The sequence below is a fragment of the Xenopus laevis genome, chromosome 9_10S, assembly GCF_017654675.1.
Source record: "Xenopus laevis strain J_2021 chromosome 9_10S, Xenopus_laevis_v10.1, whole genome shotgun sequence".
Lineage (NCBI taxonomy): Eukaryota > Metazoa > Chordata > Amphibia > Anura > Pipidae > Xenopus > Xenopus laevis.
The window spans coordinates 63172738-63186567 of NC_054388.1; positions in this window are offsets into that span (position 1 = coordinate 63172738).

The window sequence follows — 13830 nt, forward strand, 5'->3', positions numbered from 1 at the left end:
CCGTAAAATTCTGGTATTGGAACAAGGGTCAGTTAACAACCAGGCAATGACTCCAATAACAGACTGGAACATGAACAGGAGAAGGTCATAAACAGTAATAAGAACATTTTTAACAGTAAAAAAAACTCCAATTAGGGATGCATTGAATCTATTTTTCTTTGAAAGATTTTTTTCAAATGCTAAACTCCCCCCTCCCCCCAAAAAAAACCCCAGCATTTGAGGAAAATTTGAGGAAACACCATTTAAAAGAGGTGTTGACTTAATTTGCTGAATGCTTTAAATTCACACAACTTTTAGGGTTTGGAATCAGTTAGCCCTGGTCGCTAATACTATGCATTAGGCCAATTTTGAGACTTGTGAAAATGGAATCTTGGATTCAATGCATCACCTACAGTCTGGCAGCTCAGTGATCCAGAAGCACATTCTTACAATTTGATACATTTAATTGATGCAATTAGTTGATACATTTCTCTGCAGTATCTGTGGAATATCAGCAACTATTGTATCAATTCTAACAGCTGCCTTTAATGAAACTCAGGGATTCTGCTCAGCAGGGACAAAAATAACACATGTATCAACTAAATGTATCAATTTAGAACAGTTTACAGGTTTAGCGACCCCCTTCCCAGGGCTGCTTCAGAAGGTAAAAAATTAATCTTTACACTTAGAATATTAGAAAAACTGTCACAAATAGAAAATATAAAGTAATTGGAAAAAGGTTTTATCTCTGGGGAACAATCTGAAACCAACTGCATTGAAAAAAGTATTTGATGGTGAGCACCCCCCCTTTAAGCAACAGATATTTTATATCATATTAAGCAGCCTGTTAAAGAATCTTACCAAACTGGAATATATATTTAAGTAAATATTGACCTTTTATATCTTTTCCCTTGAGCCACCATTTCGTGACTGTATCTGTGCTGCCTCAGAGATCACCTGACCAGAAATACTACAACTCTAACTGTAACAGGAAGAAGTGTGGAAGCAAAAGGCAGAACTCTGTCTGTTAATTGGCTCATGTGATGTTTTAACATATTTTTTTGTGCAGAATGAATCATATGATCCCAGGGGGCAGCCCTTATTTTTTAAAATGGCAATTTTCTATGTAGTCTAATCCTACATCCTACAATCCTATATTTGTATAGAGACCTACATTGTTCAGAGGTAAAGGGTTCCTTTAAATTCTTCTGGACCATTATTACTTTTACACCACCATGTGCAGTCTTATTAAAGGCATAGTGGTACATTACAAATTTGGAACATTTTACTATCTTTTGCAGATCCTTACTCAACACAGCTAAAAAATAAAGCAAGGATATGTTGATCTAATTCTGATTAATAAATGAGCTCCTGATCAGTTCTTTCACCTTATTCAAGGCAGTTAACTAAGCAGGAGAGAAAGATCCCCCCACCACTATTTGTAGCAGCTCTGCATTCAACTTCTCTACACCTCCACACTAATTACCATCTGGTTTCGACTAAAACGAGGCGCTGTGACAAGCAGCCTTAGCTGGAGCTTATTATTATATGAAACAAGAAACCCTTCGATTTCAGTGCAATTTCTATGGTCTGTTCCCCTGCCTGGGAAAAAAAATAACAACAACAATAAATACCTTTTTTAACATTTGATGGCTTATTAAAATATTATTCTCTATATCTCAATATGGTAAAGTTTTTCTTGGAAACATGTGCTGCTGAAATGTGTTGAGTTTATTGTGCTTTGATGGAGCAAGAAACGAATGTGTTGCGTTGCATTCACTGCATTGTTTCTCCAATATGTATGTTTTTTTAAAAAAAATAAAAAAGAAGTTGAAGGCGTTTGTTCTTTCCATCAGGCACTGCTGCATTGGAAAGTGTTTACGTTTTTCACTTGAGCATATTGTTTGCTGCCTAAGTAACGTAATCTATTCTGATTTTCACACTTGCATATTTGCCACTCAGACTAGCGTATATCCTTGTGCCAGTATTTTTCTTAACACTCATAAATGTGTATATGTTTGTATTGTATCGCAAATTGGAATAGGACTGTATCTTAGAAAAGGTTTTGTGCAAACTATTCATGCTGTATTTAAAACAATAGGCCTCTGATACAGTGGCATAATTAGAAGCAGCACCATTTAAGGGTCAAAATATAATAGAGATGTTTGTTGGTGTATAGATATGCAGGTAGAGGATCTCAGCAGTTTACACGTGGGGTCTGGGTGCACATGTCCCAGGCCTACAACTCAAGATGGAGGTACAGTATCAAACCATGGAAAAAAATGCAGGCACTCACAGATCCCAGGAACTGCAGGCTATAGTGAACACGGTCCCCTTAAACTTTGGGAATTAGAAAAATGTCAAATACATATTGACTGCATAACTGTCAGTGACCCCCTTCTCTAGGCCATCAGGCAGCTGCAAAAAATGGGGCAAGGAGCCATAACAGAAGCAAGGAGGCCTTTCTTCATGCTTTGCTCCAGTTGCATCTTTGTGGTGCACCTTGTAGTGCAATTCTTTGTAGTTCTAGAATTGAGAGCAATGTGGTGCACATTTCTCTGTATGCAGCGCTGACCAGCTTTGTTCTGCTTGGAATCTCGGTTCAAACCCCAGGGACCTAATTAACAACATTTATTATCCATCTAGCCTTGTTTCCTATAATGCTGCTGTATAAAAAGGAATATTTTACAAGCAGCAAAGCAGTACTAACCACTTATCCACCATGCCACTATAATCTATCAGAAGAAAAAAATCATTGCTCAGAATTCAAGATGTGTCTTTTTTATGTGACCCTATGGAACCAGAGTCAGTTTCAAGATGGAACAGCACCACTTGTTCTTTGAAGAATTAAAAATTCCTTTATTGCATTATTTTATAGGGCATTGCAGTGACATTTAGACCGGGCTTGGCCCTTTATCAAGCTACCTGGAGTACATAAACAGGGCCGGCCTTAGGCCAATTGGACCAATTGGGCCCAATTGGGCCCCGCACCTCTGGGGGGCCCCGCACCACAGGGCAGCACAGATAATATTTCCCTCAGCACATGATGCTGCCTGGCCTGCCCCCAACTTTGAGAGTCCAGCCCATCCCCAAATCCATAGGTCTAGCCTGCCCCCAACTCTCATAGGCCCAGCTTTCCTCCAACCTTGATAGGCCCTGCCTGCCCCCAATCCAACCAAGCCTGCTCCCAAGCTGAATCGGCCCAGCCCCAAACTAATTGGCCCAGTCCACTCTCCTTTTTCCTCCCTCTCTCTCTTACCCTGTGTGCCCCTATTATGTTACCTTGTCTGCCCCTTTCCTTTCTATTTTGTGCCTGTATGCCCTTATTTTCCTAAATACTTGGTGTGTCAGTAGCCAGCAACACTTTGTCTAGGGGCCCCGCCAACATGGTCCCAATTGGGCCCCACATTTGATAGGACCAGCCCTGTACATAAACATCTAATCACTTAATCTAGACTTTCTGTTATTATTATTATTATAATTACTAATTATTTCCCTAGAAAATGGCATGAATTTGCCACACCACAATGTAGTTCTGGCCAGAAAAAGGACTCTATAATATAGATATATGATAGATATGTGTGGCTATTCTTTGTTGAATTCTCTACAATATAGGTTATCATCATGAATCATAAACCAGTGGCGTAACTGGATCCCTTCATTGTATAGTTATCATTTTATCCTCAGCTTGCAGATAGGTAGAAGCTAATTGTCCCAGTCACTGGAAAACCCTTTGCTTTTTCATCTCAACTAAAAGCCATTGCATAGTTTCTACAAAAACATTTACTGTATAAAGCCGTTTATGGTGCATTATCCATAGCTTAATAGGATTCATTTAGGACCTTATGACTTACCACCAGGTTTTAATGTAGGTTACAGATAAGCTTTCAAGGACCCATGGATACTGTGATTATTGGCTTCCTCTAGTCTGTGTCACAGAAGGCAGTCTGGTATGATCAAGCTGCAGGCAATAGCCAAATTAAGAAGCTATCTAAGCGCTTATACTGATGGGAGTTTCACCCTGCATTCCCCTGCGGTCAGTTTTCTTGCTTTCCACAGTTCTTGGATACACCTCAGTACGTTTACTGTCTTTTTCTTCCAAGTTTCTGCTAAGGTCTCTAATGTTACATTTTTAATTATTAAATCTTTTTGTATGAGTACGTTTAGTAGTAGTTACTCAGCACATCAGCTTTTTTCTACAAAGCCATCTTTTAAATTACAGCTGAAAATATGAGCAGAGGGCTGGATGGTGAAGCTTTGGACTGGGAAGAGAAAGCCATTCATGAGGAGACATCTTACTTAGAAGATCCATGTGTTTTTGACCTTAAAAAATACACTTTTTACTATAGATTCCTGGCTATTCTAGCAGAATCCTTTTCTGAACAATGAACTGCATCAGCACCTGCCCTTGGGCGTCTGCCCAGCCTCCAGTGTCTGTTTCAGTGCCGGTAGCCCAGCCTCCAGTACCTGTGCAAGGGTGGGTGCCCAGCCACCAGTGCCTGCTTCAGGGTCGCTGCTAGTATGCAGTACCTGGTCTATGGCTGGTTGCTCAACCTCCAGTACCTGTGCCAGGGCCAGCTGACTTGACATGTGCTGCCTCTGTGAAGGATTGCCAGCCTGCAGTCCTGCCACCAGCCTCTTGACTTGATAGTTATTCATCTACTGATCCATGCAGTCCTCTAGATCCTGATCAGGTCTAGACAGTCTAAATAGTCCGTGGCATTCCAAATACACATAGCCCAAAATAGTCCTCTACCAGCCCACTAAATAGTGACTGTCTATGGAACCTTACAGCAGCCCCTCTGGCATTTGCCAGAACCCACAGATTGCCAGTATGGGCTTTGTCCTGATTCTGGTGGTGGTGCTCATGTTTCAGATCGAGACAGCCCTTCTGATGTTTCTCCCCCAGGCAGCAATTCCGCTGCTCATGTTCCTGCTCCTTGTCACCCTTTGGCTGCTACTGGCTTCTCTTTAGCTCCTTGATTCTGGGGGCTCTCCAGCTCCTGTTGCTGATCTAGGTGGACATACAGTTGCTCTTCACTGTTGACCCATTGTTGTGGCTCTTCAACCTGGTGGCTCATTTGACTTATCTGGATCAATATTTTGGTTTCTGCTTGTCTGCCACCTTCCCCGAGTTTCTGCCTGTTTCATGAACTTTGCCTTGAGACCTGTCTCTCTCCTGACTTTGTTTACTATCTTCTCCTTACACATTCAAAATTGGAAGAATCAAACAACTCCAAGCAGTAATAACAAAACTGCAAAGGACAAAGCCCTTTATCACTTGTTTGGTAGTAGTTACTCGGCACATCGGCTCCTGTCAGCTATCTCTGTGGGTTATTCTTATACATACACAGTAGGTAGCTTAGGGAAAATGTCAAACCAGCTTTCCTGATTTACTTTTGGGACCAGCATCCCAGCAGAGGGAGTGGGATATTAGTAATTGTCTGGATCCAAATTACATTTCCAGTCTTTGAAATCTGGTGCAATATGATTTTCTCTCTTTGCATTATTAAATGATAATAGGTGCTAAAGCTTGAATACTGCACCTGAATATTGCACTTAATAATAGTCATAGAAAATACATTCATACCTGTATATCTTTACATGTGTTTTTGACCAATGTAATATACTGTATTTCCTCGCAAAAACATAATTTAAAGGGGATGTAAACTCAACCATAACGCCATGGCACAGTAATAAAAAGTAATTATAGATGAAAGAAAATTCACCAATACAAATTCTGCTGATGAGAAACTTCATTATAAATGCAAAACATTTGACCAATTACAATGCTAATTGCTGTTATCTTACATATAGAGATACATATGCCATTTTAATCTTCATTATATTACCCTGGAATCAAGCATGGGGTCGCTTAAGGGCTAGTCCACACGGGGAGATAGCGACGCGTTTGCGGTCGCGGCGACAAAGCGCCGCGACAGTCGCCGCGACCGGCGCAGGCGACAGTTTTGTATGGGCGCCTATGTAAAAACGCCTGTGCTAACCACACGAGGCGATGCGCTTTTCAACAGTCGCCTGAAAAAGCCTAGCGAGGCATTTTCAGGCGACTGTTGAAAAGCGTATCGCCTCGTGTGGTTAGCACAGGCGTTTTTACATAGGCGCCCATACAAAACTGTCTCCTGCGCCGGTCGCGGCGACTGTCGCTTTGTCGCCGCGACCGCAAACGCGTCGCTATCTCCCCATGTGGACTAGCCCTTAAGCTTCAAACTCCAGGTGCAGGAACAAAGAACATAGAGCCAGATTTACACAGATTAACTTGAATTCTCGGTGGAGAATTTTTTAAATTCCAATGCAGTCGCTGGCTGTGGAGATTTGGGGAAAAGTTTTGGAAAAGTTTTATTGAGCAATATTGCTTTAAGAATACAACCCTGATGTTTTTAAACTACAGCTCCCAGCATGTCTCAACCTTCAATATATATTACATTATTCTGTATTATTATATATTATTATTTGTAGTCCAGCAACAGCTGAGTAAACTTTGGTTTACAGTGCAGCAGGGTTTACTACCCCTTCTAGCCAAATCTCTCCTAACTTGCCCTTAGTCTGGGCACCTTCAGTCAGGACTCTGGGTCCCACTGGGGGGGGGCAACCCCACTTGTGGAATAACCTAATTTATGCTTAGTACTCAGTAATGAAGAGCAGGCCAAGAATGGCTGTAGTTCCAGATTTCTTAGCCTTTAATCTTTTTGCCCCTCCTTGGCTCCAAATTTTTTGTGTTATTTGTGGTTGTGTCCCAAGGTTGAGTGAGAATAATGGCTGCATAATGATGGGTTGTTCAGCAATAGGTTATACGATGTATATTTAAATAAATCAGCACCAGGTCTCCTGTATTCAGTGAGATTTCCAGTGAAATTATCAACAACTATCAGGAAATGTTTGCATTATTTTCCTGTAGGAATCCATTGTGACCATTTATCAAGCACAAACACAGGTTGTTACATCTTTGTGACATTATTTTTCCATAGTTATAATGGTTCTCCAACCTCCTACAATTGGAGACTAAAATATGCTGAAAAGTATTTAAAGAAAATACCAATCACAATAGCAATTGAGAAGTCTACCTGAATAGTCACTGCAAAAGCAGCTTTTCTCTTGACATCAGGACTGACATTGGGGGAAGGCAGGTCCTATCAGATCCCTTGTGGTAATGGGGAGCCTGGGTATTACATGGGATTTAGAGACTGCAAAGAGAGGTGATCTTGCAGGAAATTGAATGTACTGAAATGTGTCGCAGTGGGACCTGGATTTTACTATTGAATGTTGTTCTTAGATCTACCAGGCAGCTGTTATCTTGTGTTAGCGAGCTGTTATCTGGTTATCTTCCCATTGTTCTGTTGTTAGGCTACTTGGGGGGGAACGTGAGGGGGAACGTGAGGGGGACGATATCACTCTAACTTGCAGTACAGTAGTAAAGAGTGACTGAAGTTTAGCAGAGCACAAGTCACATGCCTGTGGGCAGCTGGGAAACGGACAGTATATCCAACCCCATGTCAGATTTCAAAATTAAATATAAAAATTTAATTTAGAAATGGATTTCAGTGCAAAAGTCTGATGGAGCAGCACTATTAACGGATGTGTTTTGAAAAAAACATTTTTTCCAATGACAGTATTCCTTTAAATTGGTATTCTGTTCTACTTAGTTGTCAACTTGTCAGGGCTCACTGCTCAGGGAGTGGTAATAACATAGACCCCCCCGGTGTGAGCCGTATGATTTCTGATGGCAGCAGTTTGGTTTCATCTTTGAAAATGACACCCTGAAAGTATTAGAAATGAAATAGAAATATTTCTTTGCATTTCGTGTTTTCAGCCTGATCCTCCTTATGTGAAAATACAGTTAAAGTAACAAAAGTTCAGTTATTTGCCATAAAATAATTTCTCAGCCATTCCCAGCGCAGTTTCCCAACGTTACAGAAGTTAAAAGTCATTAGTGCGTGCGGAGCTGGCGCCAATTGTCTGTGCGGCAAATGAGTGAGTTTTGGGAGAGAAGAAGTTGTTATTTTGCGCTCGGTGGAGAGACGAGAGGCACAGATGCTACACTGACCTCTCTCTGATGCTTTATAGCAGCCAGCCAGCATTCCAATTCAAATCCAAAAATATAATATGCCCTACTCTTTGCTGCATTCTCTTGTCTCCATAGAATATTTTCTGGCAATTGTACTATATAAATACAGAATAAATAGAGAAAATGAACAAGATAAAGAAATAGCAAGTTGAATTATTTTATTTAACTTTTATTGTTTGATAGTTTGATTTAAAACACTAAAAATGTATATGTTTACACTCACTATATACTATATATTCAAAATATTTAAAGGGAAACTAAACCTTACTGTACTGCACTTTACTTGATTGTTGCTGGACTACAAACCGCAGCATACTTTAACATATTATCAAGGTTAAGGCACACTGGGAGAAGCAGTCCTGTAACATGAGAATTCCATTTTTAAAGCAATATTGCATATTACAATATTTCCCCAGGTCTCCAGGGTCTGCAGCTGCATTAAGGTTCAAAAAGTTCCTCCAATGAGAATCCCAACTGAACTACGTAAATCTGGCTTCATGTTCTTTGCTCCAGCATTTGGAGATGTAAGTAGCGATGAGTGAATCTGTCCCGTTTCGCCAAAAAATTAGCAAAACTGTGAAAAAATTTGCGAAACAGTGAAAAATGATCAAAATTTGCAAAACGCATCAATTGGCATCAAATCTTTTTGCGTGGTACAATTTTTTACGCTCGCAAGATTTTCTGTCACTCCAATTGCATTAAAGGCAATGGGCATTTTTTAGGGCGACTCATTTGTCTCAGCAACAATTTTGTCTTGCGAAAAAATTTGCAAATGGCGTAGTGCTGAATTTTGTCGCAAATTCCTAGCACTGAACAAGTCAGAACTCAGAATCAAGTAACATGACATTGGAACTAAGGATCGTAAAACTTTATTGTTGTGTAGAGATATAACTCTCTTCACTTCAGTCATTGTTATATTTTCTTTTTTGTTTTTTTTTGTGCTTAAATTTTCTTTTTCTTTGCATTTTACTTTATGGTTTCTTTTTTACAAGATTAAATCAGATAATGTATATTGAATCAAAAATAAAGGAGAAAAAGAACTGACCCATATAACTGCACCGTCCCATCCACAGCATCCAAATTACCAATGTGTAAAGAGATAAATAAAACGTAACTTTTAATAAGAAAATATGTCAAAAAATATTTATATATTAATGTCCAGTGTTCACACTTAAAAATTAGGCTAACCACGGAGTACTGATTGACCAGGCCAAAAAATGAGTTGGTGCTTCAGGTCAGTACTAATTAGTTGCGTGGTCGATACATACAGCGTATAGCAAATACACAGTGCCTCAATAATGGACACAACACACAACCATTAGGGGATTCCACTTCACGTGACAACCCCTTCCAATAACTGCCCCTTTGAGACCTTACTCCTAGAGTAGCAATCTGGGCAAACTTGGTCACACTTAGAGGATTAAATACCCCGTACCAACCCCTTCATCCACTCAGAGATCCCTCCCATCGAGTGGTGTCCTCGGCACCATCAACCAATGCCCATAACAAAATTGCACTTCTTAAGTTAGAGTCGCACAACTGATCAGTGTGCCTAAAGCATGGTATGTTATTGCTATTGAAGCTGTTGCTTGAATCATGAGACGCCACCAACCCCTTCACCCGCAACTGGTTCCCACCTGGTCCGTTAAATTAAGCCCTTAAAAGTCCCTATCAGTAGTCCTGCCTAGCCAGTAGCTAAAAAGTGCACCTGATGCGCGTTTCGCCCGCCAAATTGCGGGCTTTGTCAAAGCATGATTCAAGCAACAGCTTCAATAGCTATAACATAGTAACTCCAGTAACTCCAATGAACTGTCACAGGTTATAGGGTGCTGGGAGCTATAGCCACGCAACATTAGGGGTGAGTCCCTAACATAAATGTGTTATAAGAGAGTGTAAAGTGTTTCAATTAAAGGGGCCACAGTCATTTGCACGCACTACCTCTCCAAAATAAGTGACTAACCATTAATTACAGATATGGTAAAAAGCTGCCTTGCTGTTATTAAAATATAATACATTTTCAGAAGGGCCCAGCCTAGTGCTGCTTATGTTTATTGCCTCAAAATATGTTTTTGTCTCCAATGAGAATAATTGCTGGAGATTCCTCTTGTGTCAAACTGCCCTTCCCCACTGACACTGCTGGGTGCCAGTTTTATGGCACAATTTAGGAAAATATTATTGTTAGCACTGGGCAGCTCCAGGCATGCTTGAAAATATATGTTGGAGCATGATTGCAGCAATATTTAGGAAACTAGTTGAGAAAGCCTGGATGCAGCTTAAAGACTACTTTTCAGTAAAGAAATAGAAAAAAATATAGTATTGTCTTTTGAACACTAGATGGCACCAAATGACATGCTTTATTTATCCCTACCTAAACGACTGGACACATTAAAAAAAAAAGGAAAATATGTTGTGTGTAGTACAGAACTACAGAATACAAATATTTCTCATTTAATGAGCAGGACATTTGTGCCATAAACTAGTATTGTGTGACTGCTGGATCAATGTGTACTATCATTATACGGAGCACAAGAAAATATTTTTAACTGAATTGCGCAACTGATCCATTCAACCACCTACTGGATATTTAAAGAAATCCCACCCATCTGTATGTCGACGGTTTAGAGCAAATGAATGTAAAGTTAGTAGGTATCTATAAATATTCTTTGTTCCTGGACTTGTAATTGCCCTTCCTAACCTGAGAGAGAAAAGGTCTCATTGTATTCCTTATAGGACAAGAAAAGCTTTGCAATATAAAAGATATGAACAGATTTCAATACCTTTATCCTTTTTCCTACTAAAATGTCTGCAATTGCTGCAATAATTGATTTAGTCTTGCTTTGCTTCTCAGTCACCAGCAGATGGCGATGCAGTTGCTCCTTAGAGTATGTCTGAACTGATAATAACAGAGAGAGGCAATATGATTTGTTCATCATGTTATAAATATTCAGTATCTCAGTACCAAATACTCAGTCCTGTCAATTGTCACTTAGTTCCTTGAGCTGCCCTCCTGGTTTATTCTGTGCTGTTTTCCTCAGGGGTTCCTCAAGGCTTGCACACCCTGGCCTTCAGAAAGTCCAATACATGGTGCACAGTAATGGAGGGATTGTCACCTAATTCTTAAAGGAAAATAAAATTCACTGGCACCAGAGGCGCTGCTGCCATGGGATGAGTTGAGAAACAGTTACCAGGGGAGCCGAATTTCTGGTTATTAAACTGCAAATTCGTCTCTTCTAGTACAAAGAGATCAATTGCAGTCTTTAAAAAAAAAAAAAAGTTTTATATTTAGGATTGTGATTAAAAATACTCCAATCAACTGTTGAATGAGTTTGGATTTACACTGAGTCACAGTCCAATTTTTCTGAGCACAATTCAGGAGACTTGGCAAGGGGGTCACCTCTAAAAGGCAGCAGAATATACAGGGCCCAATGGAAATGTAACTGATTTCAGTCTCTTTATGCCTGGGCAATACCATACAGGAACACTTTATTCTTTCGGCATGGCAAGGGATTAAAATAAACTCTCCTATATACGCAGGACTCTTTGTTCTTCTTGTATCAGATTATTCATGAGTCACTAGACATGCTGTGAGTAGGTGTCAGGAGCCGGCACAATGTAATGCATTTACTGAAAGAAAAACAAAAATTCTGTGTTCCGGTAAAGTCAACCAGCAAACAGCGTCTGGGAGGAAACAAAACTCTGGCAGCATATGTTTCATACATTGCGCTCATTGGAAATGAGATATTAGCAGTTTTAGACTGCTTATACCAAGTTTTGGCCTAACAGCTCTGTCAGCAAAACATCACCAATACATATTGCACTGTGAATTTTGGGCTTCGAATAAAGGTCTATCAAAGAGTTGCATCTGGGACTAAAACACGCTCTAGTGTTTTCTGTGCCTTAAAGGAGAAGGAAAGCTACTGAAGCAGTTTATTGCCAATAGATTAACCACAATAGTGCAAGCAATAGTGCAACCTTTAACACTATATTTATTCTGCAGAATGCTTTACCATACCTGAGTAAACAGCTCTAGAATCTCGCTTTCTTTGTTTATGATAGCAGCTACCATATTAGCTTGGTGTGATATCACTTCCTGTCTGAGTCTTCCCCTGCTTGCTCAGCTCTGGGCTCAGATTACAGCAGGGAGGGGAGGAGGGAGGGGGAGAGTGAAGCAAACTGAGCATGCTCAACCCTAGCCCTAGCCCTAAGCTGAAAACAGGAAGTCTGATACAGAAGGAAAGAAATGTGGTGTTTCTTTTGACAGAGGGCTCAGAGCAGCATTACTTTGAGTGTTTACTTGTGTATTTATATAGACCTTTCTAATAAGCTTACTTAATTTTAGCCTTTCCTTCTCCTTTAAATAATCCTTGATCCAAATATCCAAGAGAGAACATCACAATATCACAGTGAATGTATTTTGTGCCGAGGAGCAGACGTTACATTTCCTACTGATTAAATTGATTTCTAGCCAGATTTTCCCATGGATTTTTAGCAACCTCATGCAATCAAATCACACACTCAAAGCAATTCATTCAAATAATGCATTCTGGAAGCATTTAATCTTTGGAGATGCCCAGGGAAACCTTTCATTCAATTGTTCCATTTTTATTCTTGGTTGTGTTCATTTATGGGCTGCCGCTTGGCAATGAGGAATATTTCAATTTGTGCAAAGGAGACTGTACATTAAAAAGTCACTTATAGAAAGAAAATAGGAGGTTAAAGGTAGTTAAAGGGTCAATAAACCCTGCTACACTACACTGATCAACAACACTTTACTACTCAGTTGTAGCTGGACTACAAATCCCAGCATACTTAACATATTAACAAGGATAGGGCATGCCGGGAGCTGTAGTCCAGCAACATCAAAGTTGTATTCTTAAAGCAATATTGCTTAATAAATCTTTTCCCCAGGGCCTGCGGAATAAGGCAAAATAATCCTCCAATGAGAATCCCAGCTGATCTGTATAAATCTGTCTCCATGTTCTTTGTTTCTGAAACTGGAGTTGGAAATCTTTAAGCACAGTTTCCCAGCACTGAACAAATGTGTCCTTTATCCTCATGTCTGATGCCAGTATAATATAATGAAACCATAATGATATAACAATCCCTGTATGTAAGATGCATGGCAGTGCTGGGAATCAGCATTCTCATTGGTGTTCTGTTCAGTAGTATCTTCAATGAATTGGTTTCCAAGTTTTTCATCAACTTCTATATAGAACTAGGGGACATGGGTGAGACAGCTTTATGGTTGAATTTATTTCCTAATTTTGCAGAACTAGGGCTCCCATCATGCTTTTATACTTCATAAAAACAGAGAAAGAAATCACCAGTGCTCGGCCTAAGCCATAGTTTGCTGGTGAATACTGGAAGCTGGAGTCCAGCAATATTTGGGTGGAATAAAACTACTCTAAATGGAAAGTATTGTCAGTAACAGAGATGAATTGCTAAGGCAGTTTCTCACAATAAAATTGGACCAGTGGCCAAACTGTTGCAAGAATATCATCCAATGGGTAACCTACCTGCTCTGTTTACACTTGACTCTCTACTGTTGATTTCAAATGATTGTTGGTAAGGGAACGAAATTCATTTATTCTAGTATTAAACAGCATTAAAGCTGATATGTGATATTAGCAAGGAAATATTGCTCAGTAATCCCAATATGTCACATAAAAATGAGACCAAGACGACAGATGGAGCACTAGTTGGGATGATTCACACTGGAGAATCCTGGTGTGTTTGTAATTAAAGATGAGATGTCTGCTTTACAACGA